This window comes from Mus musculus, chromosome 10 (genome assembly GCF_000001635.26).
Source record: "Mus musculus strain C57BL/6J chromosome 10, GRCm38.p6 C57BL/6J".
In the NCBI taxonomy this organism is placed as follows: Eukaryota; Metazoa; Chordata; class Mammalia; order Rodentia; family Muridae; genus Mus; species Mus musculus.
Window position 1 is genome coordinate 108,815,015 of NC_000076.6, and position 18,988 is coordinate 108,834,002.

Here is an 18,988-nt window from a genome sequence, read left to right on the forward strand (position 1 = left end):
ATATCCTTGAAAAGAACATTGAACACCAGAAAACAGTTTTATCATCTATAAATACCTATAGTTCACATTTATTGTGTATTCACTCCCAGACATGGTTGTATATTTCTGTGCCAATATTAACAATTATGTCAGTGTTCCTTGGTAGAAACCATTCTATACATAAAGGGCAGCCTCTTTATAGTTTATTAATCTAGAATACTAATAAATTAAAACAGCATCCACAAATATAACACTACCAAAGACAAACATATGGCTATCACTTTTTCTAGCATAGGAATTTGGGTTAAAATACATAAAATAATAAGTGGTAACATGAACATATATGAACCAGTCCATCCAACAGTATTCTAATGTAGACCTAACATTAGTCTTACAACATAAGTTGTATGCATTATGTATTTTGTGTGGCCTAAAACATAGAGAAAATATCACATTAATGCTATTCTTGGCTTCTTAGGTCCTTCCCCTTTGTAAGGCAGTGCAGCCCTTCTGGAAACTTCACCTGTTCGTACCTCATTTACATCACTCACTGCCATTTATAAAGGAACATCTGCCGTCCCCGCGCCTTCCTCTGCAAACACATTAATTCATTGCAACAACTTACCCATAAAACTGTAATTATGAACAGCCTTTTATTTACCGAAATCAGTAGCTTTGGATTTACAGTTTCCTTAATCCAGGAAGGGGTCTGAAGTGCTCTGCGTTTAATTTCTTCTCTTTGGCAAGAATAGGCACAGATCTTAGGTGGCGTTAATATTTATGCGTCAAGTTTTTGTATTTGATTTTGTTGATCATAAAAGAGCACCAGAAAGAAATGATAAGGAAATTAAAGAAACAGTGTTTTTCCTGTTGGCATTCTCTGTAGTTCAGGAAAGAGAAGCCTATAGGGAATTTTCATATAACCTAAGATTAATGGTCTCTCTCTCTTTTTCTCTCTCTCTCTCTCTCTCTCTCTCTCTCTCTCTCTCTCTCTCGCTCTCTCTCTCCTCACGCATATGTTCATACAACTACAAGTTCCCCAACCACATTTAGACTGTAGCTCTAAATGAGAAATTTTGACTTAATTTGCAGAGAGGATTTCTATTATTGGACCTTAATTGAAATGAAAATTATCTTCTAGAAGATGATTTAATATCATTAAGGGAAGACATATTTATTTTTGTTTTTGTTTTTTCATTTGCAAATGGTAGGAAGCTCTGTTATCTTGTATAAAAACTATGGTGTGAGGTATTATTGGTAGTTTTCCATTTCTTACATATCTTTTTTATATAAGCTTTCCTCATAGAAAACCCTTTTGAACCTTACATTGCTGACAAAAATAAATTGCATTTAGAATTCTTCCTTGGTTCTTAAATATGTGGCATTGAATAGGCCAGTCCAAAAAATTTCTGTTTGTCAAATAAAAGCATGCTGTACTAGCATATGAAAGAGAGAGATATTATCATTCCAGGCTTCAAGGAACTCATTAAAATGTATGTAATCCAGGAGTGAGTAAACAATACATAAAAGATAACTCAGTGGTCTAGCGAAAGTTAGACAATAATAATATTAATCACATAGAACAGTGAGCATTATCTTTCTTAGTAATCGTCTGATTAAATAATAGCGCTTCTTTCAGATGTTCATTATGGATCCCAATGGGTTTTTTTTCCTAATAGAATTTTCCATAAAAATTAACAATCTAACCCTAGCTTAGAATTCCATGGCCAGTTGTCTGACTCTTTGCTATATTGTTGATGTTCGGGTCTGTAGAATCCCAAGGAACACTGGTTCTTGGGCGGGGGGGGGGGGGGGGGGGAAGAGACACAGATATGGAGAAATAAAAGTACTTTAGTCTTTTTAGAAAGTTCAAAAGAAATACTGTGTAAGCATTTGATGTTTGAGTTATATATGCATGTATGGTACGAAGGGCTCTTTCATGGTGTGAGGATAAATCCTTGGCCTGTATGTGACAAAAGACATCCAACAGACGGCTCCTCTTCCTATGAAATTATTACTGCTGGGTGCCATAACCACGGATTGTCTCTCTTTGACATGTTTCTGTGTGGTGTGTATACCTACGTGATTGCAAGTGTGTGGGTATGGGTGTCCCTGTGTGTTGGAGGCCCGAGTTTGATTCTTGTAAGCTTGCTCTCTGGATTCCTTGGCTTAGCCTTCCAACATCGGAATTAAAAGTGGGCCACCATGCCAACTGGGCATTTATATAAGCCTTTCAGATCAGAATTTGGGTCTTTTTGCTTGCATGGCAAGCACTTTCACTGTTCAACCACCTTCCCAGCCCAAGATAGTATTTTAGATGAAAAATTGTTATAAGTGGAAAGTTATTCCAGAGAACAACTTAGTACGCTTGAGCTCTGGAAGAATCTATCCACTTCACATAACTGAGAAGTAGATCCCTAGAGTCTTATTTCATCTTCTGTCACCAAAGGATTAGGCCCAATTATAATTAATTCTTTAATAATGAGATTGATATCCTCTTCACGCATTTAAACCAGATACTAGATTACAGTATACTCTAAAATATGCTTTGGAGTAATTATGACCTAAATAATTATTTTAGACAGCTTTTAAAGGTTTGACTTACTAATTGGACTCTCCAAAGCTAAGCCTATAGCAGTCTTCATCCTACTTGGCAAAAGGCTCGAGTGGAAGTTCGCTTCATGATGCTATTGTGCATAGCTGGGTTTGATGATTGTTTTTGGTTTCATCAAATAATCAAAGGTCATAGGTAGTCTGGTAGTTTGCAATTAACTTAAATCGTCTGGGCTCCTGGGAGTGTTTTCTGCTTCCTCCCTGGTTTGCTATCTGGACACATACTTGGAGAAGAAAGAGTACAGTGACAACATTGCTAAACGTGTATGAAGAAGTCTGAAACGTGACTAAAATCACCCATGATCATGTGATCACCATGTTTCTGATGAAGCATCTTTACCTAATTCAATTGGGAGAACAGCTTGGCTGTGGGTATGTCTGGAGCATATAGGGGCAAGGTGGACTCCATGGATGTGGATGGGTAGTTGCTACCTATGGTGCATGCTATGCACATAGGCCTGGCTCTGCGTGTATGGTCTATCTATGTAATCCAATTCAATAAGATGAAATATCTTTGTTTCCATCTTGTTAAAATGTGCTTTGCTCTTTTGTGATTTGTTTTTTTTTTTTTTTACCACTTTCATCTAGGACACTAACTTTTGGTTCCTCTCTCCCCTTATACTTCTTATATCTTTTAATTTTCTGCTCATTATCAATTAAACCATGGTAATGAAAGAGAAAATTAAAGTGAACTTGCACAATGCTTCCAATGGTCCCAGTTTAATAAAGATGAATAAATAGTCCTTTCTCAGTGCATTATTTTCATTGTCTTAAGTTTTTTTTCCTGTTGATAAAACTACCTACCCAAATCAATTTAAGGGACAGAGGGGTTAGCTTGGCTCACAGTTTTAGGTTATAATCCATCACTAAATGGGAACTCAAGGTGGCAGGAGACTGAAGCATGTCTCATCCACTATCAGGAAATACAGAGAGATGACTGTTAGCACAATGCTCTTTTTCTCCATTGTATACAGGCAGGATTCCACTCCATAGAGTGAATCTGCCCAACAATTAAGGTGGGTCTTATCATATCTAATTACCTAATAAAAAAGGTCTCTCAAAAGTATCTGCAGAAGTTAAATAATTTCTTACAGGTATAACTAGAGGTTATCTTTTACCTGCTTCTAGATTCTAGATTGACAATTTATAACCATGATCATTTCCTATGAATGTCAAAAGATAGATGGGAACACATGTTGTTAAAATTAAATGAAACTGTTGGGAATTGATAATGATGGTTTTTGAAGAACTCTAATAAATATTAATATCACCCTTGATGTTTTGTTATGGTTGCTTTTATTTTCCTGCTTATATTGTTATCTCATTGACAATACTGCTACCTGGTGTTACTAGGGTGGTTATATGGCTTCACGTGACAGAGGTACGGGAACAAAAAGACAATATTCTTGGAATTTTGATCAAGTAAAGGAAGGAACTTACATGGATGTATGTACTATCTCTGAGTTTTTAGCTTTTAAGTGGTATTGGTATATGAATCTCTTAAGTTCTTATACATTATTATTATTATTATTATTATTATTATTTATTATTATATCTAGGATTTTCTTAGGACAGAAGAGGTGTGGTCAAAAAATAAACAGCAAGACCAGACAGGAATTAAATTAAATTCCCATGTATCTGGGCCAGGAATGAATATTAAATGTTGTGTTTGTGCATGCAAGTGTGTGTGTGTGTATGCATTGGAGGATATTTTGTGCTAGGAATGTGATTGTTAGGATTAGGCCTGCAGATTTGCTAGTGTAACTAACCTTATGGAGAATATATAGACACTTCCCGGCACACATGCTCATGGTTGATCTGGTTTACTTACAGATATTTTAATTTAGTAACAAGTAGATTTCTGCATTCACTTGCTTCATCTGTTCACTGGAAAGACATGTGTGAGTTCTTTCTAAGCTTTGTTGGCTAAGTGTGCACAAAGGCTTCACCTCATATATGAAGATATAAAGACTGTACTGATAAGAAAAATGAACTTTTCAAATGAGTGGAGAGAACACTTTTAAGATCTAACCTTTTGTGTAATACAGAAATTATTTTCTTTATATGTGTTGCTATGTTTATTCTGTCAAAACTCTTTGGTGATGAAAAACAACAATAAGACTTTCAAGAAGGGGCTGGAGAGATGGCTCAGAGGTTAACAGCACTGGCTGCTCTTCCAGAGGTCCTGAATTCACTTCTCAGTACCCACACGCCGGCTCACAGCTGTCTGTAACTCCTATTCCAGGGGATCTGGCATCCTCATACATGAAATCAAACACCAATGTATGTAAGATTAAAAAATATTTTGAAGAAATATTTATGACAGGCTAAATCTTCCCATTTTTAATGTGCATCTCTGGCCCCCATCTCTTGTCCTCCCTCACAGTCTTTCCCACTTCCCCCATTCCTTTATTCTCTATGTTTTTGTCTCACACTTGGCTCTTTCCTGCCAACATTTTTTGAGTGACTATCCCATTGAGTTCCAACTCATGGTTCAGTGTTGCTGCATAGCTGGTAAGAATCAGCCCTAAGCTTTATTCTCAACTGGGTACATGTTCTCTGGAGGTTGCCTGTGAGGAGACAACTCTTGTTGCCCACACACAGGACATCTCCTAGGGAAGAAAGGAGAGGAGAAACGCACATCATGCAGCAGAGGTCAGAACAGAAAAAGGAAGACCAGAGAGGAAGTCAAAGCTCTGGTTTTATAAACGCCATGGTGCCTTTGGCAATAGAGGAAAGGGTTCATGTGTAGGGTTCAGAAGACAGAGCATATATTGCTTCATGTGCTTTGCCATCTTCCTTAATTTAACTGTACAAACCTTTTGCTTAGTGCCTAATTGAATTTTTAGAAGTCAAAATTAGTTTAGAGATCATAACGTCATTGCTTTTGTGATTTACTTGTGCTGAGAGAGTTATATACTTAGTGCTAAGTTTTCCTTACCATTATATAACACAACAAAGTCTTAATTTCTCCTTCTATCTCCTTTCTTCATCATACATTTATTATTGTATTATTAGTATACACATATTATTATTCATTCCATGCATTTATTATTGCATATGAGTAGATGTATGCCTTGAGTTGGAATATGAAGACAGATATGGCGATCATATCTTAAAGGGCAGAGACGTAATCATGGTAGGAGACAGCAGAAAACAATTGGTACTTAATTATTTCTTATATAGCTTATAGGGCCAGCAGAGAGTGGTTTTAAACACTATCATTATTTTTGTTCAGGCAGCTATTGTCTAAATAAACATAATCCCACTCACTTTTCAAGGGCATAAACATGTATGTTCTGTGCTTGTCTATTTTGACGAAATATGAAATAGACGATTAGTAGAAAAGAAATGAAGCCATTATCACACATGATGCTAACTTAATTTAAAGTCTAGCTCTGGAAGCTAGAGCCTGAGATCCTATTATAAAAAGCATGGTAAAACGCAAGCCGTAAACAACTGTTGAGTGAGGCTGCCTGCAGTCTGAACACCATTCCAATTGCTGAGGTAATGAAAAGTCAGCCATGATTAGAAAGGTAAAAGTGATCACTGTTATCAAGAGAAGTCCGTTAGCCTCTCAGTGCCATAGTTTCCTCATCTATAAAATAAGGTGATGATGGCTCGCACACGGAGTTGTCAGAATTAGACACAGAATATAAAAATTGCTAAGAACAGACTTGGAACGGTAGCCATACAACACACATAGTTAGTGTTGCAATAGCAAGAAGCATTATAATCTAACCATTCATCATTTTGGAAAAAATCACATAAATAAATATTTCTTCTGAGTTGTATGAACCCAGTCAACACTTAAATTCAAGTTATCTTTTCATCGAGGTGTGTTCAAACAAAAAAATAAGAGGAAATGTCTGACTTTGTACTTCCAATGTCTGTCATTGTGGGGGAATATCGAAGAATAAAATGCAGACTTCAAGAGTAAGTGCCACATTGGAAGGTCTGTGAAAAAGGAAAGGAGGAGAGGAAACGGATAGAGAGAAAACCCAGCTCTTTCACAGCAGCAGTGAAGGACAAGTGGGTGATTTTCAGAATATAATAAGCACTCACTACCCTCACCACACAACTTCATGCACAGTGGGGGATTTTCAGTGCTCCTCAGGACCAGATTGTACATGTAAGTTATTTGTAACAGAACATTGAAAAGTCAATGAAGGCAAACCTGGCAGGCAGATGCTGTCAGGAAGCATCGGAATCAATAGGATACTATTAGACTTGTCTTTCCCAAGCAAAACACAGAACCATCTTAGCTGAAAGCATGACAGTACTGTGAAATTCCCCTCTACAGTAACTCACAGGACCTGGAAAGCAGGGCTTAGTGACTCATCCGATACATCAGACGGTGATAATGTGACCTCTCATGGCTATAGTGGTGAGGATCACTCAAGACACACACAGCTTCTAGACGAGATACAAGGTCATACAGACCCATGATGAAGAACAGAAACTAACAAAAGATTACATTTCGTGAGTTCACAGTTTCCCTTATTATCATTCCGTCATCTATTCTTCTGCTGAATAGAATGCAGAAGACGAGTAATCTTTTAAAAAAATGTATGAAAGCAGTTGTTTCTTACTGAGTAGACGTTAGCTTCAAGCCCTGAGCCCTGATGTTCTTGTTACAGCTTTAGCTCTAACCAGCATAGATCAGGCTGGACTCTGTTTTAAGTGACCCCATGCCGCCTAAAACAGTTTATTCATTATTTCAGATTGTATCTTGCCCTGAAGGTCTCCATTTTAAAAATGAGCTTCTTTCTCTGTTTTGAGGTTAGAGAATGACCGACACCTAAGGGGACATGTGGACAGTGCCATCTGTCCAGCTCCGCCCACGGGGCACAGATTGATGAATGACTTATCCCCGGGAGCAAAACAGGTGCCACTTTATGAACTTCCCAGCATGCATTGAGGGAACACATGCCTGTATCGCAATCACATCAGGGAACCTAGCCCATGAATTTAACAGACTCAACAGACCAAAGAAAGGGTAGCATTCTCTTCTGACAGTCCTAGGGTACTTTAACTGGGCATAGCCTCACTGCTGATACAGCCTGCTTAGCTAGAAATCCACCCATAGTCCTGATCTTTCTTGCTGTTATTTACCCTGAAGCCTCATTCTCAGACCTGAGACCTGCTGTGGCCTGATTCAGAGCCACTAAGCTTTTCCAGTGTCCATCGTTCTGTTCAGTTCATCATACCACTAGACTCTTATACATTTGGCTCCTTAGGTCTCCTTGAAGGTCTCTCAAACTCCTTGCTTCTTTAGCCCTTTGGAGTCATCTTCTTATGTACATATATGTATGCACACACACATATATTTGCTTTGTGATATTTAATGTATTGCTTAGGCATTAATGTCAGTAGTTGTAATGACAAGAAAAGGCCCTGTGTTTGCCTTAGGCAGAATGTGTCAGGACAGTGACATTATCTGGCAGATTGGTATCATTTAAACCACTCTATTTTGTGAACTAATTGTTCAATAATTTCTCACATGGTAGAATGACACAGGTGTGTTCATTTGCCATTTTTATATAGTACAGGCACAATACAAACTATGTGCTTAATTAAACTTTTTATAACCATTAAAATGGAAAACCAGCATGGAAATACATCCATGGGGTTGGGGTGACATGTTCTTTACTTTTTATCGCACTTTTAAAGAACTTTTAAGAGTTCTTTACTTTTTTTTTCAGGCTGTAATAAAGCAATCCCCACAGATCGCTGTCCAAGACACGCACTCTCTTGATGCGATTGTCTTATAATCGATTTAAAATGGCCTTCCTGCTGTTCTTCTGCAACGGAAGGCAGGGCGTTGAGGGGACTTGTTGACTAATGGAGTAAGAACCTTGTTCAGCTTTTCCAAGTTTGACAGTTGTTAACTGTTAAAGTCACTTAACCTTTCAAAGTACCAGGTTCATTATTTATATACTTGTTACATTTGCCTTACAGAATAAAGGTAACATTTGGGAAGATACATATATGTGTGTATATTTTATATCCAATGAATTCTAGCTATGAAAATATTATGAAGTACACGAAGAGGGATTGTTTGAATATGAAGGGAGGGATGAGTAAGGGTCATTTTCTTTGTATTGATTTAAGATTTGCCAGTAATCTTGAATAGCATCATACAACGGAATGACAGTAAGTTTTAGCAAAACTAAAACAATAAAAAAATTAAAAAACCTTGAAGGGGATATATTCACATTTCTGTTTTGAATCAACAGTTCCCTTACTATTCTATTTATTTTTAGAGAAATGTCAAATGGGAAGTCTGTTTACCTTTAAAACTCTTCTAAGAAACCATCACTATATAAAAACAGGCAATCAAATTTACATTGGCTAACTCGATCTGAACAGTTAAAATGTGTTATATTTGTGATTCAGAGATCCTAATTATCAAACCAATCTTTTGCTGTTCGCTGATTGCCTATCTTCAATTATTTTTTTTCTGCCATTAATTTTAGAAGTTATGCTATAATGAGGCAGATATCCTGCAAATTATGAATGTATTATACTTCTACATTTTAATCACATTCTTTATAGGAATTGGCAGAAGATTCCACTTTATATGGTGACATTATTAAATTATAGTTTGAATAGATTACCAAAGTGTAATTACATGTTATGGAATATTAAGCCTTAGAAAAAAGACATCCTATTCCTATTCCTGCATGGATAAAACTTGGTACTATACTAAGTGAGATAAGCTCACTACCACAGGGCAAATATGTGATTCCAATATTATGAAATACACAGAGCAGTCAAACTCACAGAAGCAGATTGTAACCTGGAAGTTCCCAGGGGGCAAAGAGTCATTGTTTAATGGTTCTGAAGTTATGGTGTTGGAAAATGAAGACGTTAATGTGTACGTGTTTTGAACCATTGTGATGGGTGCACAAAAATGTGGAGTTCCTGCCACTGAACTGTATCCCGAAACATGGCTAAAAGGCAAAGCTTTCATTCTATGTGCTTCAATATAATTAAAAATGTCAAAAATAAATTATGGATTTTTTGTAATGTCAGAAATATAGTTTTGGAACATAAAAGGTTGTGCAATGGACTGTTTTGAACACACATTCATGTGGATTCAGCAAGAAAGAAACCAGGCGTGAGAATATGTAATGAATGTGTGGTTATGACATATCTGGGTTGAGCTGTTGTCAGTGGCTCAAACTCCAGTGAAGACTTCGGTTATTTCAGGATCTGAGATCAAACATGCTACCATACCTAGCAGCTTATATAGTGCACCAGGAGAAAGCCATCAAATTATCATTCCATTCTACACTTGCCAAAGGGTTTGTGGAATGCTCAGAAGTCTCAGGTTCTAGCATTGTACAGAATGGGATCTGGCTCTGGCTCTACACGTTCATGTGTGCTGCTTCGGTAGCTCATTGTCCTTTATAAAAAATTGGATGTGACTGCCTCACAGGCACGCAATGGCACTTGAAGGTCTTGGCAGGGAGTAAACACTCAGTTAATAGTATCCTCTACTGTGTTAGTATGTTCTCAGGAGACTTATGTACTCTCTGGGCCCCCAGAAAATAGTTGGGCATAACAATGTGTAATAGACTGACCCACCTATGATGCCACTTCCATAATTGTTCACACAAGTACAGAGGGAAGTACAGCCATGTTTCTCAATCATTGCTTATGGGGTATATTATCAAAGCCATAATGGTTATATGGGACCAAAGTCATGATAAAAGCTGCATATTAAAAATCGTAGATCATTTACTTAATCTAAGTTTTCAGCTGCAAAGAGGAGTCTATACAAATAAGAGCAAAGTAAAAGATGTTCTTTATATAGAAAGACAATTACAAATTTATTCTATTATTTGTGTACTTTTATAGGTGGGATACAGACATATGAGTTCAGTCATGTGCTTTCTATTAAAATCTTATCTTACATATGAAAAGCATACTCTCTGGCCAGCCTATTGTACCTTGATGAAAGTTTCTCCTGTTAGCTTTGTAAATCTAATGAGACAATGTATCCATATTAAAATAAAGATCAATAAGGGATTCAAGGCAGAAGATTAGAAGAAAATGAAACAACATCTTTAGGTCAGTGGAGGCATGCTTCCCAGAAAGCCACAGACCCTGTGTTGGTTGCTATCATAACATGCTCTCCTAGACTGTACTTACCTTTATAGTCTAGTACATCAAATGAATGAATATCTCTGAGCATACCATTTGGCTTGACCGTTGTTGAAAAAGGGAGGCAAGAACAAATGCAAGGGATGATGGGAAATGGACACTTAGGTTCAGTTACTTCTTTTTTTGCATTTTCTCCACAACAGCTATACTGGGCATTTTGACCCGGAGAAAAGTGGAGCAAATGTAATGGCCACGTGAAATGCAAACTACCATAAGGACAGTGTGAGACGAGAAGAATCTCATGTGGGAAGCAGACTTACAGTGGGGGATGGGGATAGAAATAGCAAGCCCATGTGAGAAAGCCGCCATTTCAAATTTAGACCAGGTTAGAAGGGAGAAAGATGTTGCCCATCTCTCCCTCAGTCTCACAGTCTCCACTCCCCAAGCTATAAATATTGTGTCTGGATGTGACTGTGGAGTTTCACAGCTTTGCTGTGGGGCCATTCTGGGTAAATATCCACGTTATGAAATGAGAGATAACATCTTAAAGTGGATTTGTTATATAACTCTCTCCTATGTCGAAGATTAGGAGACTTAGCTAAGTTTTTGGCTCTCAGCCTTTCCATTTATTGATAAATTTGTCTGTGATGAACTATGTTGATAATTACTCAATTTCTATGTAGTTAGAAACGGAGTATACTCAGCATTACTTAATTGTGCAGAGTCGTTTTTCTAGAGCTATGACCACAGAAAGAATTCAGAGAAAAAAGATCATGGTCATTCTAACACGATGGCATGATAAATTCTATGACATATCCATGATCAAAGATATAGTTTCTGAAATTAGACAATATTCAACATTTCAGAGGTAAGTGGAAATTCCATTATAGTTGAAATATCTCTATATATTTCGTCTCTTTATGCATATACATAGACATACATCTAATAATAATTACTCAAGCAGTGGTATAGAAAATTATGTCAGTGTTTCCTATGAGCACATAATGCACAAGGGAATCAGAACTTCCAAATCTGTCAACAAGAACTCTTCTTTACAATTGTACAGAATGGGATCTGGCTCTGGCTCTACACGTACATGTGTGCTGCTTCGGTATATCATTGCCCTTTATAAAAAAATGGATGTGACTGCCTCACAGGCACGCAATGGCACTTGAAGGTCTTGGCAGGGAGTAAACACTCAGTTAATAGCATCCTCTACTGTTTTAGTAAGTTCTCAGGAGACTTATGTACTCTCTGGGCCCCCAGAAAATAGTTGGGCATAACAATGTGTAATAGACTGACCCACCTATGATGCTACTCCCATAATTGTTCACACAAGTACAGAGGGAAGTACAGCCATGTTTCTCAATCATTTATGTGTAGAATTCTCAACAAAATGGTACTTTGGAGGTGAGGAAGAAAGCCTGCCTGTCACCCTTAGCTTCATAGTGCTTGTTGATTTAGCTCACTTCTAGGCCTAGGAGACCATCAAAGGCTTTGAGCCTCCTTCTGAATACTATGAAAGGGAGCCACACTATAGTTCCATGTCAAAGACTGACATTTGCTTTAAGGAGGAAGAGAATTTCAGCCTGCCTCTAGCCCCTTCTTTCTTCCTTCATTGCTCCCTTCTTCTTTACCCCCTCCAGAAGTGTAAAAGTTATGCAACTCTAAAAGCATGCTCCTTTGATATTTCCAAGGGAGACTTTAATAACACTTATAAAAAGTACTATTTACTGATGCTGTTGTATGAACATCTACAGTAAGCAGTTAATGAATGGGCCTTGCCATTCTCCTATAAAACCTATAAAATAAATATTACTTTTTCTTTGGTAGAGGAGACTGGGGAGGAGTTTGCACTCTGGTTTTGGAGACAGGGAACCAGCAAGTGGGAGAAATGGAACTTGAGTGGCATACGCATTTATAGTTACAAAGGAAAACGATTCTGGCCAATAGTGAGCTGCAGCAGGCAGAGGGGTGAGTAGACCTGAATGACAGAGGGTCAAAACTGGTTATTCAGAGGCTGTGCTGTTTCCTTTAACCTCTGTGACTTTGAACTTTACACATGCATTTTAAACACAGCAGTATCTGAAAAAGTTTCCCCTATATATTTCCATAGAAACACCTGCATGTTTCTGAATCACGAAAGACTAAGCTTTTCAGGACAAAAGAAAATACAGATGGCAGGACAAATAAAAGAATAAATGTTCATTTCTAGAAACAGGCTAGATTCTTTTCAAGTAGTCATCATAAGAAAAGAAATTCTGAAGTGGACTGTGCTAAGTGTAGCGCCTTGAAGACAGCAGACTCAATGATCACTAGTGCTCAGTGGAGGGTTTGAGACACGGAGAGGTATACGACATTGCTCTAGATAGCAGAGGTAATGAAGGAGGCAGCTGGAATTTGAACCCAGATAATTTCTCCAAACATAGTTATCTACAAAACATGGTCCAAGACAACTTCTCTGGTGTTTCAAAAAAAAATATCAGGGAAATATTTGTGAGCCTTTTTAACTAAGGTTACAAGGAAAGAAACAAAAATTTAAAATTAGAGTTTGATTTTTAAAAATAAAATATTGAGTAAAAATATCACATAATTTGACTACTGTTAATAAGGTGGGGATCTTGAAAAGGTCATTTCTCACTACAACAGTAGTGGTAACTTGAGAAGGGAAAAATGAAAACTGATTTTTAACACTAACTCTAATCTTGCTTTAAAAGGAGGTTAACTTCATGTTGTATTTAGTTCTCATTTTCATTGGCTGTTTTACAGTCAAATGAAATAAATCCCATGTCTAGTAGATTATCTGCAACCAAACATCAAATGAATGGCTCTCCGTCCCTCCTCTCCTCTCCTCTCCTCTCCTCTCCTCTCCTCTCCTCTCCTCTCCTCTCCTCTCCTCTCCTCTCCTCTCCTCTCCTCTCCTCTCCTCTCCTCTCCTCTCCTCTCCTCTCCTCTCCTCTCTTCTCCTCCTCCCCTCCCCTCCCTTTTCCTCCCCTCCCTTTATATTTCATCTATCCATCCATTTATCCACCATCGCTCTCCAAATAAGTACTTTTAGTCAATTCTACACATAGAAAAGAATGTTAGTTGGCTAATTAGCCAGAATCCTCAGTTCTGTTGCTAGATATGAGTGCTCAGGTAAAGCTTGCCTCACCCTCCATGTATCAGAGGAGGCAATCAGTAAAATGGGGATATTAGACCTGAGCTCTTGTAGGTTTCTCCTAGCTCTGTGGGACTATCACACCACCCCCCCAGCTGCCACATTACAACCCTCAAACCCCACCAAGGCTTATAGTTTTGGTAACCGTGACTTAATACTTCTAATAATGAGAGATTGGACTCAATGTAACTTACGAGTATCATCTTCAAATAATATTTATTCGCAGAGCAATTCACAGAAAAACATTTTGGTTAACATCTTCTTTCTAGGAGAGTCTTAGTAAAATGGAAGCTTCACACGCCATTTACCATCCCAGGAAAGTGAAGCCTTTAATAAGAGTTGTGCTTTGAGAGAGAACATCAACTCCCACAAGTATTTAGTGAGATTTAGCAAATCTAGAATGATATGAATAGTTCCCAAGGAGTATGCCTGAGTGTCTGGATGATTTTTTGATGTTTCTTCTCTGTTATTATCATTATCTAGTGTAATCAACGAGTGTGGGCTATAATACTCTTCAGAGTGTTACCGAGCACTCAGAGATAAGAGAGGGAAATTATTATTTAAAAACTATTTCAACAGCCCTTTATCTCCGAGTCCTCTTTTAATCACAAAACTTTTGTGAAATATAAATGCCATGCACTCCAAACTTTTTTCGAGCAATATTTTAATTATCAGATTTTTCTTCCCCTTAAGCTATGAACTCTAAGACAGTATTATAGGGGTTTGTATGACTCTCCTATGCTAAAACTTTTACATTTGTCTTTTAAATTTAATGTACCTAATAAGAGCTTTCTTCTCTCTGATAGGATTATTTTAGTATGTATCAGGACTGGCCAGTGCCTTTTGTTTTTGCTGCCCTTGCTTTAGTGTGTCCACTCATGACGCTGACATAGCAAACCTGTTAGAGACTAAAGTATACGTGAAAGACACCTATCTTCTAACCTTTTAAATCAGAGTATTTTTGTCCATAAATATATTAATGTAAATTAATGGAATAAATTCCGAATACAAAAACATACAAGTTTATCTTAGATTCAGGGTCTTTTTTATTGTTTAGTGGTTATCTCTGAGTAACTTAATGAACACTTCCTAATTAGAAGACACTCAAAAGCTGAGAATGTCTCAGTGCCCTAAGTCACACGTAATGTACAAAGAAGAGGAACAGGCTATTTCTTGAAAACAAACTACTTTTCTTCAGGATTATTCAAAATAAAGAAATAGGTCTCATCATATGAATGTGAACCTTCCAAATTGTCCCTAATTAAATCCTACTGCAAATCACAAGTGAAAACACAGAGAAGAATCAATGAACTCAAGCAGTAGATTAAGTAATGGGGTGTAAGTAGGTTAAGTAAAACTGGTCATTGATAAATTTCACAGTGAGGTGACAGCTAGGGATCTGAAAAATTATGGCATTCCTGTTTGGATCTTTGGAGAACTACAATTTTCAGTTCTTTTCAAATAAACCATACTATTAAAGTCATATGATGTAGATCATTAGTGTGGATTGTGACATTATATCTCTAGCTATTGATTTTGATATTCACACATTCAAACTTTATAGTTGTTTGCATCTCAGTATGCTTTATGATGTCACCAGTCTACCGCAAAATGATGACATCAAGATATATATATATATATATATATATATATATATATATATATATTTCTGGTTAATAAAATATATTTAGAAAATATTACTGGTAGAAAGTCATAGCTAAAGAAGAAAATACATTTCATAGTTAAGTCTTGAGAAAACTGGGAAGAAATTGAATGAGAGTAAACTAAAAATTTTGAAGCTTTTTATTTTATCGTTTTACGTAATTCTGTTTAATGATAGTAAATAAGCCAACCATATTAACCTTCTACATTTTTCTAAAATGAATACATTTGTACCACATAAAAGTAAACTAATCATTTCTGCTTATTAGAGTTTCCCAGTTCCTCCCCTTTGGAATGATTCAATGTTACTCAAAATATATTGAGTCAACCTAAATATTTCAGCACCAGAGATGTATCACACAGATTACCTGCCCATTTATCTAAGAGGATTATAGGTTAAACGGTTCCAGTGGACTCCAGTGAATCGAAATTGAGTTTCAGAAGGCACCACTTACTTGCTACTCTGTTTTCTAATCCTAAAAATTAGGAAGGTAAATATTTGTGCAAAAGATGATCTAATTGTGCAGAAGGTCTCATGTAATTATTTTGACACTAAAGCACTTACTGTTCTGCTGGGGTAGTCTGGAGTATTTGGGTTTTTTTGTTCCTTTTGGAATCTCCTTTCTTCAATCTAAAAGAAAAAGAGTACATAAAATTACTTGAGACCATCTTAAATAGGACGTTAGCTTTATTAGTATTTCTAATTTAGATTCCTGCAATATGTCCATCTAAGTATAAAACATGGCATCATCATGAATATTTTGTATGTACAATGTAGTGCAAGAGAAAATAGAACTTTAAACAATTTGAGAGTTTGACCAGTATGATGTGGATAATTTACATAGTCATTCTGTAAAACATAAGTTAGAATATTATGCTCCTCATAGAGTGTTTTAAAAATGAAAGTAAGAAAGTTTGACCTGAAATCTTACATTTTTCCCTGGAGCTAGAAATTCTACTATATATTATAACTATTTTTCTATTTTTCAGACCTTAATAGTGGATTTAGAAATCACCTAATCCTATTACAGCACATTGGCTATATCTATAAATGCACATATATCCAGATATATAAACCCGTAAAATATTAGAATAAAAGGAAGTACACATTAGTATATTAAATATACTGCACTCAATTTAGTCTCAGAGAATGAGAATTTAAAGTCCTTTCTTTCCAAGTGTCAATATCAGGACTGCCTTCATGCACTAAATAATTTAATCAAGAATTTCTGACTTGGTTTGACAAGCGAGGAGCCCATAACTGAAATGTTAATGGTACAAGGCATAAGTACATTCCACTCCAAGTTCTCATCAGTTTTAGTTCTCAGAATGTGGATGTTCAAAACCAAGAAACAACAAAACATTTAAAAATAGGTTCCCCATAAGCATCCTTGTCTGCTCAATGGAACGATGCAAATATCATGGTGACAGCCTCTCCCGCTCCTGGCTCATGGAGGTGCTGAGTGGAACAGATCTGAAGTGACAGCTGTACCTTCCGAGCCACACTCCCTGCATCTGTTTAGTCTCCGAGGGCTGCTTTCATTTCATCTCTGCTTGAAACACAACTGTTTTCTAGTAAAATTTATGAGCTACGTTGATGTTAAAAATCACTTAGATTTACCTGGCCAACTCTTAACATACGATTTCAAGCCACAGTCACTTTATGTAAAATCTCAGTAGACCGTCCTAATACCCTGCCGCATTTTATTGATGTGAAACCTAAAACAAGATTCTATGTGTATGCATGTTAAAATTGCAGTGACGCGCAGCACTTTATAAGGGACTGGAAAGTGTGATAGGAAAAAACGCACTCTGTTAAAATACAAGAGAAGATTTGACGTTACGCGCACTTAACAGTGTTACTCACAGAGGGTCATGCTTCTCTAAGGGATAGTGTGAAAGGATTAAGTAGCTTTGGTGGCTTATGCTCTCTACAGGGCTTTGGTTTCATATGCATATCTGTCACAAGGATAAATGGGCAAGCTTGCTCCACTGTAGGGGACAAAAGACTGTTTTATACATAACCCATGCTCTGAATGTGGGTGTGTACAGTATTTTTATGGTAGGCAATTTCAGTCTCTTTCATGTATAAATGCCTTCTCTTTAATCCACAGAGAAAATGAAACAAAAACAGGCTGCATTATTACTGTGGAGTGTTCACCATTTATCTGCATGTTGATAGAAGTAAGGCAGAGCAAACTACTAAATCCACTCAGCTAATTTCTTGTATTCAGGTTTGCTTGTTATATGACTTGGCTTAAAACTCAAAAAATAATGTCTGTTTTGGTATATTTATATATTTTTATAAAATATTAGATACACTCAAAGCCAATAAAACTGAGGAGGTTTTATGGCTGTTTTCATCTATGTAGGCTTGACAAAGAGGAAAGGATACTTCCCAATTGCTGTTGGTAGCTGTAGACAGAAAGCAAGCTATCCAATAACTTATAGAGCTTATGAATACGTACAAAATAAGCCAAACCATCGATGCTTTAGACACCAGGAACACTTGTTTGCCTTTTATTTAAGCAGGCAGAGAACCATCCATATTATACTGGGGATTTCAAAGCAGCAGCTCTAAAGCTTTTTAAAATATACTTATTTTCAATAATGACAACAATAAACATTTAAGTGCAAACTTTATTTTTTTACATATGTCAAGTCTTTGTTCTTATGTAGATACTTACCTAAGCATTCACTACTATAGCATCCTGTTAGATACTCATGTAGGGTCGGAGTTAGAGCACAATATACAATCTCGCATGGAGGTTATATGCAAATGCCATCCCTTTAGATCTAAGTCAAGGAACTCATAGCAGAAGCCCTAGCCCAAATCTTTACATGTCAAAACTGTAAAAATTTGATACACTCTCAGCCTTCTCTCTTGCACCACATCTGACGGAAATGCTAAAACTCATGGCTAGGACATAGTTGTAAGGCTGAGTAGTAATGCTCTTAGCACAGATTTTTTTTTTCTAATCCTAAGGGATTTGGTTAGAATTCTTCTGGTTCATGTTTGTATTCTTGGAACAACAAGCAACAAGCCGATATTGCTAGAAAACAGGACATTATCCAGGTCATTAGTGACTATGTGTATGGAAGCTTTTATATACATAAACAAACAAACAAACAAACAAACAAACAAACAAACAACACACTGCATGACCAGATTAGGTACAAGACCAAAGGCAGGGCTGTGAAGAACAACTAGCTGCCAAGGACATCATTGCTACTGCCAAAGAAGTTAAATCATGGACTGTCAATTAGGCAATGGTTGTGTGTCAGTCAGATAATGCCCATCTCTGATTATTATTCTCTGCAATGTAAGAATATACCCAGATCCCAGAAAATACACAGAAATATACAATAAACTAAGATGTTATGAAATTTTGAGTTCTCAATGCAAATTCAAGTGGTTGAAAATATAGTAGGCAAATATATATAATATATAATAGATGTAGA

The 18,988-nt window shown here is 36.8% G+C and overlaps 1 protein-coding gene across 11 annotated transcripts in view; it reads right to left on the bottom strand.

Annotated features, from left to right (window-relative positions):
* Positions 1–18,988, bottom strand: part of Syt1 (synaptotagmin I) — a 513,331-nt gene that overhangs the window by 317,365 nt on the left and 176,978 nt on the right. For all 11 annotated transcript variants that reach the window (XM_030244984.1, NM_001252342.1, NM_009306.3 and 8 more), the window contains one exon: positions 16,092–16,157. The gene's annotated coding sequence lies outside the window, so the exon portion shown is untranslated. The remainder of the gene's footprint in view (positions 1–16,091; positions 16,158–18,988) is intronic.